Raw genomic sequence first — 20,000 nt, 5'->3', positions numbered from 1 at the left:
CACATTCCTGTGAAAACACACTCGCCTTGTTGCTGATGTGAGAATACATCATTTTGCGTGTACAGCAGACTACTCAACCCTATTGTTCCGATTTGGGTTTTAGAGACCCCAGACCCCCTTGAGCAGCTCAAAAAGCATACATAACACTTACTTTATCAGTTTAATACTCAATTAATTTTCCTGATTTTAGAGAATTGCTTTTTGACACAACATATTACAAAAGTTCATCACAGAAAATACCAAGTTAGTTTTATTTGGGGTCACAAAGACCTGGAATTTTATAGCAAGTTTGCACATAAAAGCGCTTGCAGACCACAAATATATGTTAATGATTTTTGGCAAACAAATTAAATTTTCCCATAGCCCATAAAATATCTAAAACATAAAACATTTCCTTTAATAATAATGTTTCATGGTTTTATTTTTCATGTCTTGTCATCTTCCTCAAATGCAGAAGCTTAGTTAAAGGGAAAGGTTACTACCTCAATACCTTTTCACATACACAAGGTCAGAAGAAAAGGAGGGAGAATATTGAATGAAACAGAAATTGATTTTTTTTAAATGTTATTTTTTTTTACACATATGGCATTGGGATTTATTAGACTGCAATCAACGAGGGAGTAAAACCAATGTCAACAAAATAGAGGAGTTAAGTTTTCTAATCAGATCATTGAAGTGTGGGAGAAATAACTCCCAAAAAGATATCCATGACCTCTAAAATATTAAGTATATATGAGGTACATTTGAATCCTCATCTCCGAACACTTTGTAGTCTTTCTGAATGAGATCTGTTATAAAGACCAACCTGAGGATGTCTGCTGTATCTGAGTCAGTTCAAAACAGACGGAAATGCAAAAAGAGAGACACGCTCTGCCTCTAGTCAGGCTGTCCAACTCAAAAGCTCCCACTGCTGTCTAAAGGAACTCATTGCACTAATAACTTTATATTCATATTCAGTATTATTCAGAAGGATTATTATTTTACAAGCCATGTTCAGACATTACAAAGGCTGGGCTGAAAATATACAATTTGAGATAACTATATACAAGCATAAATACGGAAACTTGAGGGAAAAAAGTACAGATGTTGTGGCGACACAATCAAACATCTGACAAGATTAGATTTTTTTCAGAAAGATTCTATAGCTGCTAGGTAGTCACTGAAATCATTAAGTTAATAACCTAAAACATGAGGCATAGGATTATTCTATGAATCCATCAATAAATTAGAATAATGTCAGTGAGCAGCCTTAAAAAATGTTCTTTAAACTGACATGACATTTTTTGTTCCATTTCCAAATGACCGCTGGCAGAGATTGCTGGCTCTCGTATTAATTCTCAGGTTTTCAAGGAAAAATATATCTATCATAAGTAGAAATAATGAAGTTGAAGAGCTGATGCCCTGAGGAGCAGTCACAAAGAATTATATCTTTCTATAACACAGGACACAGGCAAAAGATAAGTACCTGTCAGTTGGCATACTCTCTGCTACATGTGCCTATCAATAAAAGAGATTATTTTCCCCAGTTATTACAACAAAGATCTGGGGGGCTCGAAGATTGCACCTTTAATGAGAAGGAATGATTTCCTCATGCACACTCACAACCACACTTGAAGTGAGTGAGCTGTAATGCCATCAATTTCCCCTCTCTCTCGATTTTACAAGAACTTATTAAAATGAAATATTGCCAACATTAATTCACAGGGATTATTTATTACATTTTAACAGGATTATGGTGTGCAAAGCTTGATTTGGGATTCACACCCTGTATTGTGATATCGAGGTTTAGCAGTCAAATTCTGCAGACTTGTTGTAATTAACAGTGGCAAAATAGATCATTGCCAAATGATATGTCAGTCCATAACTAATCTTTGTGTACTGAAATGTTGGAATCCTGTGGAATGCATTCAGTCAACGGAAGCTTGGGTTTTGTCTCCATCAGTGGAGGACGGCTTGTCATTTTGCAGTACTTTTCTGTTGAAGAGACTCCAGTCCAAACTGTGGAAGATGGTGATTTTTTTCATAGCTGTTATGTTATTAAGTTTTAAAGTGTCAGGTGAAGAACTTATTTAATAGAGCTGACAGTGATCTCATGGTTGTGGCTGTCACATTTTTTTTCCAGGTTCAGTTTTGCAGCCATGGTGTAATGCACTAGAACAACCATATAGATGCCTTAATAATGACAATATAAAGATGTATGTGCCTCGATGACAGAAAAGCAATAATTTGTATGGGCACCTTATCATATTCAGCAGAAAATCTAACTCCTGCAAAACACGTCTTTAATCTCAGAATATGGTTTGGTTCGTGAAACGTGCCATTAGTTATACTGATGAAGGAGCATGACTTCATACCTTAATTGGGAAGTAATGTGAAGGTCCTCAGAACAAATCTATTATGAATGGTCTCACAAGATATCACATGCAGGGGTCCCTCAGACATCCCATACTCTTAAGTCACATCATCACGCTGCGCCTCGTCATACTGTGTTGTGGAAATTTTCCATGTTCTTTGTTACCACAAATATGATTATATTGAAGGTAATGGCTTTTGAACATAGTATTTATACTTGCTTTGTTTGCTTGTGTGTAGGATGAACGGGGACCTATAAAAGAACATGCCACTGAAAAAGCAATCAAAAGTCTGGCCTTCACTCGCACTGGGCTGCTAACAAAAATGTTACAAGGCTAGGAGTTGCTGAAGTACCTGCAGACACAGAGACATCTCTGTCTCTCCCTCTCTCTCTCTCTCTCTCTCTCTTCTGAGCCACTGAGAGGTTCTGATCTCTAAATTTAATTATTCCACTTGTAAGAGACATGGTTTTCTTCAGCCTCTTCTTGTGCAAAGTAAATAGCTGTGTAAGTTACCAACAGCAATTAAAATCATGGCATAGAATAACAACAGAAACATATCACATTTAACTGTCACAATGCTACTACATATCACACATCTGTGGAAAAGTCTATAACTTTCAACACGTTAATTCAAGCACACTGAAGTTGTTTGTATGAAAAATAAAATGGGTCAAGTGGAACAGTGCCCTTTGACAGTCCCTTTCAAAATGGAATGAAACCTGGGAATAGCACCATGTTTTTTCCTCCTCAAAGAGATGGCACCCATACAAACTCTTACAGGAGACACAAATGAACTTGAATCTCTAAGGCAAACCTCTACTCTTTGATATTAGGGCAGACAGGTGTAAAAATATACATAGCTAACACAGAGCAATAATAAGAGATTTATGTATGTAGGGCGCAAAAGAAATGCCAAGCCGATGCCTGGTGCTGTCAGGTTCGCTTTCCTGTTGCGTCATTCACCATGCCAGTGCACAGTGAAGCCAAATATGGCAGAATCCTCTATTCCTCATACCACGTGCCTCATGATCTCTTGTCAGGCAAACAGATGCCTGAGCGCCATGAATTGTTGGATGTTTGTATGTGTATGTAAGAAATGAGTAAACAAGTTGAAATATTTCCCCCTTAATTTGATGCACAATGCATCTTGACAGTTAATTCAATTCATGCAAATTCAAGATCCAGTGTCACATGTCAGGTCCTTTTTGCTCAGATAAATAAGTTAGCTTAGTAGCAGGCGGCTAATAACGCCATATCGCCACTCAACACAGCGAATCAGGCGTTTCTATTTGCCCTGTAATATTATCACCTTGTTCTGACCCTATCTAACCTTTTACCTGTACAGTCAATACACTCAGAGGTGATAAAAGACCATGAGTGAATGGAGTGTGTGTAATGTTGCAGCCAGCAGCGATTACAGAGGTAACATGAACACTTGGAAGCGATACTGAGACAGGGCTTTTTGTGCCTCCTAAATTGCTGGACAGCTCCAGGGCTGACATTTAAAACATAACATCACCAAACAAAAACACATTAAAAGAGAAAAGCTGAGCGGGGGGCTTTAAGCAAAACCTGAAATTCAACTTTTGGCGAAGGCAACTGACCCAAATTTCCTGCCCCTTCTTCTTCTTAACATGCTTCTGCAAGCCTGGGCCCCGGGGTGACGTATCCCTTACACAGGGATTGCCAGTGCATTTACATAGCATGGTTAATGAGAGATCAACACCAGGAAAGCGCCTTGAATATAAAGCTTTCTTGTAAAAATAATGAGCGAGCGATTGATCCATACTCAAACAAGCCGGTTTGCTGAGTTAATACCAAAGGCAGATTATAGCCAGTGCCAAAAGTGCCCTGGCGTGCGACGCCTTTTGCTTAGAGGGTCCCCAAACTTGTCATCACATTAGCACATGGTCAAGGAGTACATCCTACCACTCTCATAATCTGCTTTCCTGCACAATTAGCCTTCTATAATAAGGCAGCTGCCTGACAGCCGCCAGGGAGAAAAGAGAAAAATCACTGAGTTTCACATAGGATGGCTGGATCGTTCACTGCCACTGAAATATAGACTCTGAGGTGATTCTCTCTCCAACTCATCACCTACTACTGGTCCTCATATTAGGTCTGAATGTTATGACAACATGGAGGCTTGCTCTTCTTTATTGTGCCAAGCATCTATTGCACTTTGATGAAACCAGACAAAGGATGGTGGGGGGTGGGGGGGCAGAGAGTGTAAGAGAGAGAGTGAGAGTACCATGGGCAGGGTAGATGTGTTTTAGCTCAGAAAATCTGAGAGAATCAGATGTTGGAGAGGGTAGAATGGCAGGGGATGGCAAGTTTTCTGAATAAAATAATAGATAATTTCATTCCAACAAAGGCAAGGAAACTATGGGCAAGAGAACAAAATAGCAGGAAGGGATGGAGAAGGGAAGGGGTTTGAAAAGAATAAGAAGAATTCAGTGCTGCTTCTTGCAAGGGAAAAGAAAAAAAAAACATTGATGACACCCGGTTCCATTCTTCCGCTCTCCCCTTTCTCTGCTCCTCGCCTCGCAGCACGGCGGGCTAAGCTGGGAGCTGTAATGTCATTAAATTGCAAATGCTTTTTTTTCATTTCCGACACACACTGTTTACTTATCTGGCAAAAACATATGTTGGAAGGAATCCGTTAAATTCTGCCCATTGCCTTGGGTGAAAGTGCAATAGAAACGGGCCCACTGAGCTCCTTCTGTCGTCTCCTTTTAGCACTTTGCCTTATCTACAAGGCTGCTTAGCAGCAAACTGGCGAGTTCAATGAAAAATGAAGATACAGTGCAAGATTAGGGAAGAACAGTGAGGGGAGAAATGCTTGGAGAGAGGGTCATCCCATTGCAAATGATTTCACTCCTCTCCATCTGCATAAATGACTATTTTTAAGGCATCTCCAGCGTCTGTATATTTTTCTCACTCTGCCACACATTTAATTTCACGCCCCGTGTTCTGAATATGCTTAAATGCATATCTCTGATGCACCTTTAAGCCAGAGGAAAGAGGATGGGGGGGGAGTGGGGAGGGTACGAAAGCAAAATTAAAGATAAAATGGTGTGATTTGCACTACAAGTCTATTACTTTATGGCATTTACATATAGTTTACCTCTGCAATTCCAAGATTTTTTTCTACCACCTTCCTATCAGTATTTGGGCTTGTATAAATATGTATAAATCTTTGTTGAGAAGAAATAGAATTCCTAGCACTGCACTGGAAAGTTTGAAGGGTGCACTTTCTTGCTTCAACTTCTTCTCTTGCTCCCATGACACTGTCAGCATATCTGCTGGGGGTGTTCTCCCCCAGCTTGCCCCAACAAAGGCACAGGCTTCAAGCACTTTGTGCCCCACGATCCCCAGATACTCCTCCCCTCATTGGAGTGAGTGGGGAGAGGGATCCTGGGTCAAGGCTTGGCCGTGGCTTTAAAGGAAGGGCCTGGCAAAGCCTGACTCATGTAAGGAGCAGCATCCTTGTCAAACAAGTGTGTGAATAGCTGTTAGAAAGCACAACATGGACTCTAAGTATGTCACGAAGATTGCCATGGACAGTGTTTACGGCGGACCTCTGCCTCCCACACTGGTCTCTCACAGTGACATGATGAATAGTGCCTACATATGTGCTGTTCCTGTGCTATCAGGTGGATATGTTGTTCTACAGTGGTGAGGAAGTTTGAGCTGCGAGTGGAAAGCCCGCCCCTAACAGCAGAGAAGAAGAAGGCTGTGGATTGGCCTGGGAATGAAAAGAAGAGAGAGAGGCTATTCAGAGCACGATTCCTTTCCCTCATTGTCTGCCCGCTCAGATTTGAATACGCTCACTCAAAGCAGACGAGAAAAATGCTTCAGTCCCTTGCATTGTTGGCTTTCTCTCTCTTCTTTTCTATTTGCAATTAAATGCATTTCAAATGGAACAACTGTACAGAAAGCATTTCTGATAAGAAGGAATTCCATTGCCTTTAACCTCCTTTGTAATGGCTTTGCAATTTTTGAGCACTCTTATTATGAGAATTGCACAATCAAAACATATCTTTGAATAGAAAATGCCATACAACTTAAGTATTCCTTCATTGAAAATTAAATTGCATTTAAAAATCATTTTTAGTCCTCTGTGTTCCTCATTTCTTAAGCCAATCTTAGTGTTTCTGTTTTGTTGTTTTGTGTGTAACATTGTGCCTTGACAGGACCCTTGTGTCCTGAGCAGTATCATACACACTGGTCCTAAGCATGGGATGAGATCAGTCAATTAGAATTAATGTCATCTGGTCATTTACAGCTAAACACCCTCCATATGTATTGTGTTTGCTTTGTGTGCAAAGCATCAACTGCAAAACCAATCTCATCCTCCAGACATGAATTTTTGAAGGATTTGAACGCTGTAAATAACTCCAAAACCTCTCTTACGAGGTTTACCCCTGGAGCACTTTGTAACTTATCAGGGCTGCCTTGTGCCTCCTCTAATGCTTGCATTATGCTCAAATGTAAATCGGTAAGCTGCCAGAGAGGTGGGCGGGAATCACTGAAGAAAGAATTTCTGAAGGGTCTAGCCAATATTCTGATTGGGGCATAGCAAAATAAACAGTATAGTTTTGTTTTTTAGAAGCCGGTTGAACAAAAATGTATCACACTACTCTGTTATATTCACAAACAATTGTTCTTTAGTGTTACACATTTCCGGAGATTTCAGCTTAAGTAATAAAAAGTGAGAATCCTGCCTTCAAAATATTATAATATTTAACAAAGTCTCGAGAGTTGTAGGTTTTCATTTTCAAAATGCCAACACTATATAAGGAAACTAATGTATTCTGAGTGAATGATGCCCAGGGGTCTGTTTTGTATTTCTAATTTCCATCTCTAATGGTACAAGAGACTGATTAGTAATTAGGACAGACCCATTTAAATGCATGTAATGAGCATTATAGGTTTCACATATACTGCACACTTCATACTGATGAAAATGGATAGGATCTTTGTCTTATTTAACGCATGTTGACCTTTAATGGCGATTAATCTGCAACACAGTTCTTCATGCTGCTTGCCCTTGAATTGGCTTTATAGTGTAATGAGTATATCATTGGAATCTCCCAAATAATTGACCTGAAGCATGTTTCACAGCATAACTATTAATCTTATTTTCCAGTGAATAATTTGATCAGTTTGCAAGAGAAGTGGGTTATACAAGTACAAACTAGTGCAGAGGGATATGTGGCCCCTAGATATTAATTTGGAGATGGATAGGAGTCTTAAAGAGGATTAAAACTCTATACAGGCTACTCATTTCACAAGACTGCATACCACCCAGTCCACTGTATATACTGTCAGTCACTGCTTGGCATGGTTGAGATTTGAAATGGTGACAGTTAAAGTACAAAGATGTCCAATCCTACACTATTTCATGGCATATTTGGTGGAGCATCCTGAAGGAAATGCAAACTGTTAAAGGCCAGTCATTCCACTGAACCAAGGCCACCAGAAACAGCAACACTGCCCCCCTGCTATTGTCTACAGACACTGCATCTACCTCATACAGAATCACTTTGTCGCTCAGACTTGTATACTGTCATAATGAATACAAAGAAGAACAACGTCTGCCAATGTTTGCATAGCATTTTTTAAAAGCTTTTTGGCGTTTGTGGTTTCCTCATGCACAAGAAGGACAAAATGTCCATGCTTTAAAAATTCCTGCAAATAATAACATCAACATCATCATAGGAAAAACAGTAGAGACACAGAGGATGGACATATGGGGGAGATTTAAATAGTATCATTTGGGCTCGTGAAAAGAGGAAGTCTGTTACAACTATACAAAAGCAACCTTAATCAGACAAAGTGGATCATATATTCTAATAATTTTCAGCAGAGGAGAGGGATGTGTATTTGGGCAAGTTCTGAAGAATTAGGGATGCCTGGATTTCTTAAAATACATCCCAAGATCATTTCAGTATTGGAATAATTACACTCATTGGTTGAGGGTAGTTTGTTGAGAAATGACTTAGTTAGCTGTCGGGGAAGTGTGAGGCATATAATTTACAGGTGATCACATGACCTGTGCTGTATTTTTAAACTTATAATGATCTTCAGGGACCTTTTGATTTGAACATTGATAACCATTATTAAAATTGATATGATCTGTTAGTTTATGATAATTTGTTTTCTAATTGTGGGGATCCACGCAAGAAAAGACTGAACTACAATTGAAGTTTACATAACCAGTTGTCCTTTCTCCTTCAGTGTTGAGATGTATGTGCATTTGCGGAAGACTAAAAAATATGTCAGATTTGGTAAGGGCTGATTTAAAAGATTATTATGAATGTGGAGAGCTCAAAAGCCCAGCAGGGGTTTGTTGAGTGGCTCCTCACATTACATGTCATCAATAAAATACAAAATAGAAACAAGCAAAAACATTTGAATTGGTTGCTTTTCACTAGTTTCTAGGACACTAAGCTCTGTTCTCTATAAATGCAACTGAAGTGGTTTGAATTAAAATTTTAAAAGGCCCTCTATTCTTTAGCAAACACATATTCCTATCAAACTTATGCAGAGTGGGTCAGGTGTTAAATGCAATATTCACAAAGCTGTCAAGAAAAAGGATGCATTTCTCCCTCCACATCGTAACAAGTAGATAATTTCACCTCCATCTGTGTTAAAAGACTATTTACAGAATGGTTTCATTTGTGCCACTTCAAAGATGCATTATGGACTATTATGCACATCCTTATGTTGAACCTGAGTGGGAGAACTCCACATAAAAAGAAATAACAGTGAATAGATGCAATAAGCTTTGTAACTACTAAGTGATATGCAAATCAAAATTCATTCTTACCACTTCTCCCTTATTTTTTATTAAAGATATATTTCCATGGTGTCTCAGAATCGTCTTATGTGACAGTAGAAATATATTGGCAGTAATCTCATTCTGGCAGTATGATTTTCTGAACAGATCACAAAAACATTTCAGATAAAACTTTTTTTTTTTTAATTAGCAAGACTCGCCATTAATTAGACATATTTTTCACTCTCACAGACAATGTCTTGCATTCCATTATTCATTATATGTACTTGGTTATTTCTCCATGGCTCTCTGGCTCCATCCTGTGTTTCAGTCGGAATAATGGATTCTGTTTATCTACACAACTTGTAGAAGCCAGTTTTGGGCATTTCCAAGAGGTAGTTCAAATAACGGATTCAAAATTTCTAAAAGATTATAATAATCTTGTTGAGAGAATTCAACAATATACTAATGTTTGAGCCATGGCTTTTAAATGTTAGCCAGACTGATGGCTGGTTCAGTGAAACCAGCCATCAGTCTGGCTAACATTTAAACAGCTGAATATAACTGAAACACTGAAATACTGAACAATGCCATTTTTAAAAAATCATGTCCAGATGTCAGGTTTTTTAATGTTTATAATCCAACGTTAAGTTCTCTACTTTCCTTACAATCTTCTTTATTTCAAGAAAAAAAAACAGCAGAAAATAATCTTTGTTACGTGTACAACTGTTAAAATTTAAGGAGCAAATCTTCAATGGCATTTTCCAGGAGTCTGCTACTCGGTGATATGTGCAGCACACTACATAAGGTAATGCGTGTTAGCACATGCACCTGTGTGAGCTCATGTTGAAGGTGCTCTTTGCACACATACCTTGTAAGTAGGTCTATTTTTCACTTGATAATATTTGATTTTATCTTGTCTTTGATTTGTTTTAAGTGTATGTACTGCTTTGAAGTGGATTACGCTTTTGGTATGCAAAACATCACATTTTTCTTCACATGACAAGCCGTGATTATGATGAACAAGAGTGAAATTAATAGTTACATTCAACCTTGTTGGTAACTTTTCTCTCCCATACATGTTATTTCTTTTACAGAGATATTTCATTTGACTTCCAGGAATTCTGCTCACTATTGATGTTGAGTGCACTGAACCTCACAAGACTTGCTGTGCAGAGGACTGAATTTTCTCATAGGGTCACTACAATTCAAATAGAAACACTCTACCTTTTATTCTTTATATTAATATAGCAATGATATATGTTGTATGGTTATTTATTGTTTAATTTTTGTGAATTACACAGGCATATACCAGGACTGACAGTGGGCCAAAAACATTTCAGATTAAGGAAAGGGTGGGACAACTTTTTTTGTTTGTGATTGGACAGAATCCAATTCCATAGTTTGTTTGCACATAACTTCAATGAAACACGACTTAAGAGCAGGGATGGGAAGTGCTATCAAAGATTCAAAATGTTTACGGTTTGCATTGTTTACGGTTACTGAAACCATTTGGACTGAGGAATCACAAGAAGCTGTTATCGAGTACCATGACTGACAGACCCTTTCAAAAATGGCTTCCAAACTTGTGTGATTGGAACAGAGTTGGATAGGCCTAATGCTTGTGTATGCAGTGACCAAAGACACACAGATGGTGCAGGGTTCTTCCTGAACCTCCATCAGTCAGCCAAGAATCCAGAGCAACAGGATGTCACTGAGATGTTACATGATCAACAAGGTAAATTAATAGTATGTGTAGTCACTAGCCAGTATCTCAGATTATAGTTAAGCAGGCCAGACCTGATTTTGACAACAAATGTGCATGTAAACTTTCAGTTAGCTTTAATTTAATTATAGTTACATCAGTGGTGGAGAAAGTATTCAGTTCACATACGTAAAAGTACCAATATAGCAATGTAAAAATACTCCTAATAGTAAATGTAAAAGTAAATGTCCTGAAAATCTTAATCTCTTTAAGTAAAAGTACATAAGTATTAGAAGTACTACTTTGGCCTCTCTGACTGGCAAAAAGAAGCACTTTGTGGTGCTGATGTGTACAAACGTACTATTTGTTTATATTGGAGGAGCTGTTCTCAGCAGTTCTCTTTGCTCAGTACTGCATCGATTCCAAAGACTTTTGTCAGTTTGGCGCATGTGCAGAACTGATCGTGCTTCCGGGTACGGATCGGGGGTGGAGGGGTGGGGCACGACAACATTCTGGGAGGAGCGCAGAGAGGCGGAGAAACGAAGTCTGAAAACAGATTTAAACAGAGTTTGAGCTGTTGCTTCTGTTTGCCAGTACTGTGAGAAAACGTTGTTACCGAAGAGGTCTGGAAGTTAAAAAAAAAAACAAAAAACTCCGGAGCTGCTTTATTGTCGAACACGAGTGAGACTGGACGCTGAACACACTTGCAGCGCGAAGGTAAGGCAAACAGTTAGCGGCTAGTGTTAGCATTAACATTGTTGGAGAGCGTTAGCATTAGCATCATTCTGTAATTATGTATTTTAATTCCATTTTCAGTCGTTTATATCACATGGGTTAGAGTGTGTTTGTGTTTCTGTGACTGAGCGTCCCTGGCATGAGTTGTGGGCTCTTGGTAATCGGTGTAAATCTCTGTTGTGTTTATTTTCACGTTATTTCATTTTGCATCTCTTTTGTCATTTGGTGTTTCATCCTGGTCATTTTAACTGAGTTTATGGTGGTTAATCATGTCGCTGTCATAGATCTGTGGTTATTTGTGGTCATTTTATATTATTTTGCGTCTCTACCTAGCTGTTTTACACTCTGGGTGTTAGCGTTAGCATTGGCGTCTAGCGTTATCATTAGTGTCGAGTGTTAGCCTTAGCCTTATCTACTAATTATATCTTTGGGGCTTTTTCTTTTGTGCCGTCGTTATTATTTGCGTGGGTTAAAGTGTATTTGGCTTTCTGTGACTATAGCCTCCCTGGCATGAGTTGTGGAGGATGTTAACTGTTTAATGGTCAGTTTGTCTGTTTTCAACTCCGTTTGCATCTCTTCACAGTCACTTTGCAGATATTTTATTGCTTCTTTAGTAATTTTGTGCTCCATCTTGGTCATTTTAAGTCAGTTTATGGTAGATTATCATGTCAGTGTGATCATTTTGTGTCTATTTGTGGTGGTATTGCATCGTTTCGTGCCTCTCCCTGGCTATTTTACATCTGAAATTACTGTTAGACATTATTATAAAAACTATTTAAAAAATTGCTTTTCTCTCTGATATCAATAAAGTAATATTCAAGTAACATAATTAATTTATTCACCTCAAAACTCAAAGTGTGATTGTCAAGGTTCTAGTGTTTAGTTTTCAGTGCTTTATTCTTCTACACTATTCAAGTTTTGGAGGTGAACTATTCTTAATGAGGTTATTTGTTTTTCAAGTGTTGTACTTGTGTTTTCCAGGTTTACTTGTTCAGCTGCTGTAGCCTGGACAGAAACACCAGCTCTCACCTTACAAACCAACAGGTATGTGTCCTAAAGATTTACCCAGTCTGAAAAAATGTGTTGATGAGCTGAAATATTAATGTCAGTAACAGTGTTATTGTTTAAATACCTTGGCATTTAATGAGCTTAGTATTGAATATAATAAAAACTGATTAATTGTGTCCATAAACTGCCAGAAAATAGTGCTATATATACACATTTTTAAAAACTCAAAATAGTTGTCAGTTAATTTTCTGCCTGTGGACTTAAGTATAAGTAAAAATACCACAAGTTTAAATCCTGCTTTCAAATATTTACTTGTTACAAGTTAAAGTTTTTATTATGCAGTTCACAGTAATATACATGATTTCTCCCAGTGATTTAGTTGACAGAAATTTAAGATTTAAAATAATAATTTTAGTTAATTTCTCCCAAATATTTATTGTTACTGATTTTTGAAGATGTGAGGCTTTTTCTCGTCATATGTGACAGTAAACAGCCCATTTTCTGACACACTTCTCTAATGTTGGGAAAATGTTCTGGTCCAGCTGTAATGTTGAATATTTATATGTGTTTTGGGGTTAAACTATTGATGAGGTATAGGTAGTAGTGTATTGATCATTTTCCTTTGTATATTTCTCTTTTTATTTCCTCCAGGTGTCACCACTTCGTCCACAATTACAGAGAGTCTTCATACAATGAAGAAGTTCTTGGAGACCAGGACAGAGGCCTCCAGGTAATTCACAGCTTTACATCAACTGTCCAACACAGAGCACTGACATTAAATTGTATATCTTTAGTGATTGATCTGAAGTCTGAACAGTTTGATTTTTCACAAAGTCTTCACTCATTATTAAAGTTTATTTACATAGTTCAAAGTTTATTTACATGTACAGTTCAAAGACAATGAGGAATTTAAACATCTGTGTGTCTTCTGAACAAGCCTCCTGCAGTGCTTCCTGTTCTTTTTCATTAGCAGTTGGTCATGTGATCACAGCATATCCATTCAAGATTATTCACACAATTACCAATATCGCTATTGCCCAAGAAACTAAGATACACTTGCAAAAATAGTTTTCATAATGCGTGATCCACAGAAGCATTTTCCCTCTTGAAGCACCAGCTACGCAATTACAATTACATAAACACAAATATTTGAATATTGATAGTTGACTAAGATATTCAGAGTAACATAACTTCATCTGCAGCTACAACAATTAAAACATATGCTGTGTCTTTCTTAAGTGAGCCTAAACTGCAGTTCAACAACCTCTACTTTTCACTCCTCAACGTAACGTTAGTGGGGAAACTAGCTGGCGTTAGCTAGTTAATTGTTATCTGCTGCTGTACCAAGCCCAAAGTATTTATTTCACTGATGCTAGACATGCTAACTCTCATAGCTGTTGCATACGTTCATTTCAAGCGAACATTTCCTTGAATTTGGCACAGAGGGAGGGGTGGTACTCCTGGAGACACCTCCTGACCTGAAATATTCCCACACAGCTGACTTTTTTTTTTGTTTTTGTTTTTTTAATTATTTTAAATGAGTGGCTTGACTTTTTCTACCATACCTTTCTACCTACCTTTTTATACTTTGAAACTGGTAACCAGGCCATGCCTATACCCGATGTAGAAAATGTGAGCGACCACACACAACAACAGATTTCACAGTTTTGTTCTTATAGTGTGAGACAGAAGACCAACACAGCCACACCACACACTAACCGATTCACCACCAACAACCAGTCTGTACCCTCACAACTCCAAACCTGATGACTTTTGAGAAAACAAACATGGTGGATGACGATGTCTGTTGTGTGTTGTGCTTCCACGCCACACACACATACACGTTCTCTGCCTTTCTCTGTCATTCTTTGTCTCTTTTTCTGTCTCTCTTCCTTCCTCCCGTGTGTCTCATTGTCTCTCTCTTTCTCCCTGTGTCTCATTCTCTCCCTCTCTTTCCCTCTCTTTATTTGTCTCTCTCTCTTTCTCCCTCTCTCTGTCTTTCTCATTAGTACAGTAAATCATAAAAATGCGAAGAACTTATCCAGTTCAGTGTCACACTAGAAACACTGTCATTTTGCTTCATTTTGGCTTCTATCAAATAAATTTAGTTCAAATTTTAACTGACCTATGAGAAAACAACATTTCCATCCACTGCTGTTGTGTGAATATTAGGAGCTGGTGGAGTCAGTTCTCTAGTCAGAGCAGCTTCCTCTGTCTTTGTGTATAAAGAAAATTTAGTTCTAGTTCTGATTAGTCCACACACTTGTTCCTTTGTAGATTTAGCATCTTTTACTTTCTTTTTCTTTTGACAGTTTGAAGTTTAATACCCAGGCACACTCTGTGCTTTTATTTTTATGTGTTAAAAGTCACATCTTTATATTAATGTTTGTTTCATTTTTCTCCACAGGATTCAAACTTCAGACAGACTTGACAGACAGATGTGAAGACATTTGCAGACGGTCAGTGTGATTTTATTCTTTTCAGTCTGCAGTTTGACACTTTAAAACCATTTGTCTGGAACAAATACCAACAAATTAAATCAGTTTTAATTAGTATTTTTCAAGCTGCAAAATGGAAGTTTAACAAACACGTATAACTATATATATATATATATATATATATATATATATATATATATATAACAGAAACAGAAAATATAAAACTTTTATTTAGAATAGAAACCTTTTAATAAATAGGTTTAAAAAAATAAGTCTAAAACATTTAATAGATAAATTGAAATCCTTTAAATATTAAGTGTAAAACCTTCAAAAAAAATCTAAAAAGTAATATTAAAACCTATAAAAATTAAATGTAAGACCTTTAAAAATATGTGTAAACATAAATATAAAAACTTTAAAAAACCTTAAATAGATAGGTCTTAAAAAATAAAGTATAAACTCATTTAAAAAACCTTATCAAACAGGCTTAATAACTAAGATTAAAAACTTTAAATATTCAACCTTTAAACCTCTAAGAATTAAGTATGAAACCTGTAAAAAATAAACTTAGAACCTTAAAAATGCAATAAGTGGCAAAACCATAAAAAGTTAAATACAAAACTTTAAGTCTAAAAAACAAGTATAAAGGCAAAATATATTTAAAACTAAAACATAAATATTAAACTTTTTAATAATTAAAAACCCTTAAAAAATATGTCTGAACAATGAGTGTAAAACCTTTTAAAAGTTAATTCTAAAACTATAAAAAAAACTTAAAAAAATGTTTTTTGTTGTTTGTTGTTGTTAAATGTTTTAAAATAGGTATAAAAATGTAAAACATGAGAATCATGACCTTAGTCTCAAAATGCATTAAAAATATTTATATAACATCAGTTTCAAAATAGAGAAAAAAAAGTTTATGAAGACACTTTTTAAAAATGATTTTATTCCAGACAACATTTAACAAATCACAGCAAAGATAACAGACATCTGACCACAAGGAAACACTTGTTAGAGCTGGTTAGGGTTTGGGTTAATTAGTTATAGTTAGTTATGACTACTTAGTTATGAGCACATCTGTCTACATCTTTGTGATCATTTAACTGCTTGTGATTCAGTTATTAAATAGCAGTTGAATGTTCTCACAGGTATAAGTCCCTCCAGTTGTGGGCGACTGGAAAAGTACTCATCTGATACTTTCATTAATATTTCTGTAACGCATTTGTGTAGAAGCTTACTTTAAACACTGCCATGCTCCACTCTATTTTGCCTTTACAACAAGCCCTTGTTTGCGATTCTACTCCTTCTAGGGGCTTTGTAATCAATCATTGAAACTGGTGTCATTTTTTGGTATTTCTGGGGAAAAAATAAGTCGATAAATCCTTGTTTTGCGTCTTTATTTATGCATAATTTATCATCAAAATGATGTTTACCGTGTTCTGATTAATGAAATTCATGGCAGCCATATTGACTGTGTAAACCAATCATAAGCTGTTTTCGCATTGTTGAACCATGCGAAAACAGCTGATCCAATGAGAGTCGCAATATAGTGGATCCCCAATTTACAGACATTACTTACTACGTTTATGCTGTGTCCTTAGCATTTAGAGAATGAATTCACACTTCAGAGGTAAAATAATGTGCCAAGATAGTAATCTGAAAGCAGCTGGTCAGTCCGTGTGCGCTTGTACAGTGCTGTAGCGCACGCAATAAAAATGACACTCACAAAGCATACGGCGGAGCCACACATTGGCGGAGAGGTTTTGGAGACAGTGGTGGCCATATTTTGAACAGTTTTGTGCCCTGGGAGTGCAGTGTGTGCGTGATGTAGCTCTCTGCCTGATCCTGGTTGAAACCAGGATCAGGCAGTGGGGCAGAATGGCCCAAGTGAAAAAAACAGGTGGACACACAGACATAAATGTAAATATTTCTGCCTTTGTGTGCACTAGAGACCTTATTTTTCTTTTGTTTGTTACTTGAGACCTTGGGCTATATGAATTTAGACTCCCAAACACTTGCACATAGTTTTCTTCTGTTGAAAAATGAATAAAAATTAATAAATTTTAGTTTTATTTTTTCTTTTGGGTTTATAGTCTCAGAACTACTTATAATGTCATGTGGCATTGTAGAAACTTGCATATTCAAATAGCCTAGGTTGTGCTGAAAAAAATTATATCAGTTGCTTGTTTGTATCTTGCAGTGTTGGATAATACAGTTCTTTAAATTGTAAGAGGTCCGAGGCACAAGTACACTGACAAAAGTGGCTTAGACCTCAGAGGGTTAATATAGCCATATTAGTCTTTGGAAAATGTGCCAATTACAGACGGTAGCGAAAAACGTGTTTTCACTTGAACAGGAAACCAACACTGTTGCGATTAGATGGTGGGGTCTTTTATCAAGCTAACAGCTTCGTAACCTTGTTTTCTTTCATTCACCTCAGGTCTTCAGCTGCTGTCATCTTCTCCTTATCACAGAAATCACAGAATCGCAGAAACTGATCAGTAAATCTATTTTTCCTTTCCTAAACTGTCCTTATTCATTTTTGATAATTAATTACAATTACATACTATGCTATGGCATTTTCTTAATGACATAATATCCTGTGGCATTTTTTAATGACAGAATGCATTTTTCGCGGCATAGTATAATATGGCCTTTTTAAATGATTTTTTAAAAACATTTTTGACATTTCTTGATGTCTTACTATACTATTACTTTTTTGGTTTACATTTTGTGACACCTCACTATACGATGACATTTTGTAATGGCTTAATCTAGTATGACATTTTTTATATTTTTTGTCGGCTTCTTATAATATTTATTTTTTGAAGCTTTTTCATATACTGTGACAGATGGCTTAAGACAAAGGAACTATCTTAAAGCAGCCATCTAACCATTTTTTTCTACAGACACACATATTCACACACTCACACCTCCACACAGTGGTTGAGGGTTAGCTTTTGTGTTTGTCATTTCATTTTGGTGTTTTGCTATTTCAAACAGTGCAATATCAGTACTCAAATACAATCTACTACTGTGTACACTGTCCTGTTTATACTGTTCATATTGTTAATCATTTTTACATATTGTTATATAATATGTTGTTGGATTTCTTGTCATTATCTTAGTCAAATAAATACTTCTGAATACTGAATATTTTGCTGGTTTGTTTAATGTTTTTTGCAAATGAATATTTTAGCCAGAGGCCATTTGTAACCAGAGGTTAGGGTTATGGCTTTTAGGCAGAGGTTAGGGTTAGGGTTTAATTGCAAGCTGCAAGTAGAGAATAGTTGCCATTTCTGAATTTATTTACTGTAATAGCACATAAGGATATGCTGATTAAAGTCTTATACATCTCTTAACATCTTAAAGAATATTTAACTACTTTTGTTGTCCTCCCCATGTAATGCGGTCTTCTCCTCCTGCAAAGACAAAACATGCTAATCACAGAAACTGTCCAAAGCTTTAAGTCCTGACACTGTATTACAAATATGATTAAAGAAAAAATATCTCTATTACTATATATTATACTATGACATTTTTTGTCAGTTTTTGACATCTTATTATACTATCACATTTTTTAATGGTTTTTGATGACAATTTTTGTCACCTTACTATGGCATTTTTTGACCATTCTTGACGCCTTACTACACAATGACATTTTTTGGCCATTTTTGACCATTTTTGATGCCTTACTATATTATGACCTTTTTTGGGCATTTTTGACCATGTTTGATGACTTACTAGATTTTGGCCATTTTTGACGCCATACTATACTATGACATTACTATGACATTTTCAAGTTTTTAATTCCTTATTATACTATGAATTTTTTTGGCAGTTTTTGATTACTATACTATGACATTTATTTACCGTTTTGAGCGTTTTTAAAGCCGTATTATACTATGACATTACATTTTTTGACACTATACTATACTATGACATTTTTTGACCATTTTTTGGCTCTTTTTGATGCCTTAGTATTGCATGACATTTATTGACCGTTTTTGAGCATTTTTAACGCTGTACTATACTGCGAATTTTTTTGGCCATTTTTGACCACTTTTGATGCCTTACTATACTATGATATTTTTTGGCCGTGTGTGAGGATTTTTGACACTATACTATACTACAACATTTTTTGACCATTTTTGCCCATTTTTAATGCCTTAGTATACTATGACATTTATTGACCGTTTTTTGGCCGTTTTTAACACCATACTATACTGTGACATTTTTTGGCCATTTTTGATGCCTTACTATACTGTTTTTTGGGGCCATTTGTAGCCAGAGGTGAGGGTTGGGAGTTGTCGTTTTCTAGCCAGAGGTTAGGGTTAAGGTTACGGCTTTTAGCCAAAGGCTAGGGTTAGGGTTTAATTGCAAGCTGCAAGCAGAGAATAGTTTCCATTTCTGCATTACAAAATTGTTTTTGTGAAAGTAATTTGAAAATAGTGAAACTCAACTCAAAAGTTAAATTTCAATACTTTGATTCTGTTCTAGACAACAAACCAGAGCAAATACTGACAGATGGTTGACTACTTGGAAACACTTTGTTTTATTCTCTGAATCCACATTTAATGTAATAATGAGCACATAAGAATATGCTGATTTAAGTCTTACACATCTCTTAACATCTTGAAGAATATTTGACTACTTTTGTTGTCCTCTTCATGTGATGCGGTCCTCTCCTCCTGCAAAGAAAAAACATGCTAATCATAGAAACAGTCCAAAGCTTCAAGTGCTGACACTGTATTAGAAATATGATGAAGAAAAAAATACCTCTATTACTACATACTATACTATGACATTTTTTCTCCATTTTTGACATCTTACTATACTATCACATTTTTTAAATGGTTTTCGATGACAGTTTTTGGCCATTTTTGATGCCTTACTATACTATGACATTTTTTGGCCATTTTTGACCATTTTTGATGCCTTACTATATTATGACATTTTTTGGCCATTTCTGACCC

At 36.4% G+C, this 20,000-nt stretch overlaps 2 long non-coding RNA genes across 4 annotated transcripts in view; one reads left to right on the top strand and one right to left on the bottom strand.

Annotated features, from left to right (window-relative positions):
* Positions 1-11,374: 11,374 nt before the first annotated feature.
* Positions 11,375-17,675, top strand: LOC127142452 (uncharacterized). Its single transcript, XR_007813210.1, has 5 exons — positions 11,375-11,560; positions 12,560-12,622; positions 13,238-13,316; positions 14,994-15,045; positions 17,465-17,675. It is a non-coding gene; the product is annotated as an uncharacterized LOC127142452 (long non-coding RNA).
* A 1,900-nt stretch (positions 17,676-19,575) lies between these two features.
* The window catches only part of LOC108880398 (uncharacterized), a 22,822-nt gene continuing 22,397 nt past the window's right edge, over positions 19,576-20,000 (bottom strand). For all 3 annotated transcript variants that reach the window (XR_007813387.1, XR_007813388.1, XR_007813386.1), the window contains exon 7: positions 19,576-19,715. This is a non-coding gene — a long non-coding RNA (uncharacterized LOC108880398). The remainder of the gene's footprint in view (positions 19,716-20,000) is intronic.

The sequence above is a fragment of the Lates calcarifer genome, linkage group LG1, assembly GCF_001640805.2.
Source record: "Lates calcarifer isolate ASB-BC8 linkage group LG1, TLL_Latcal_v3, whole genome shotgun sequence".
Lineage (NCBI taxonomy): Eukaryota > Metazoa > Chordata > Actinopteri > Centropomidae > Lates > Lates calcarifer.
Note: the sequence above shows the minus strand (reverse complement) of the source record. Positions and strands in the feature narration are given on the sequence as shown.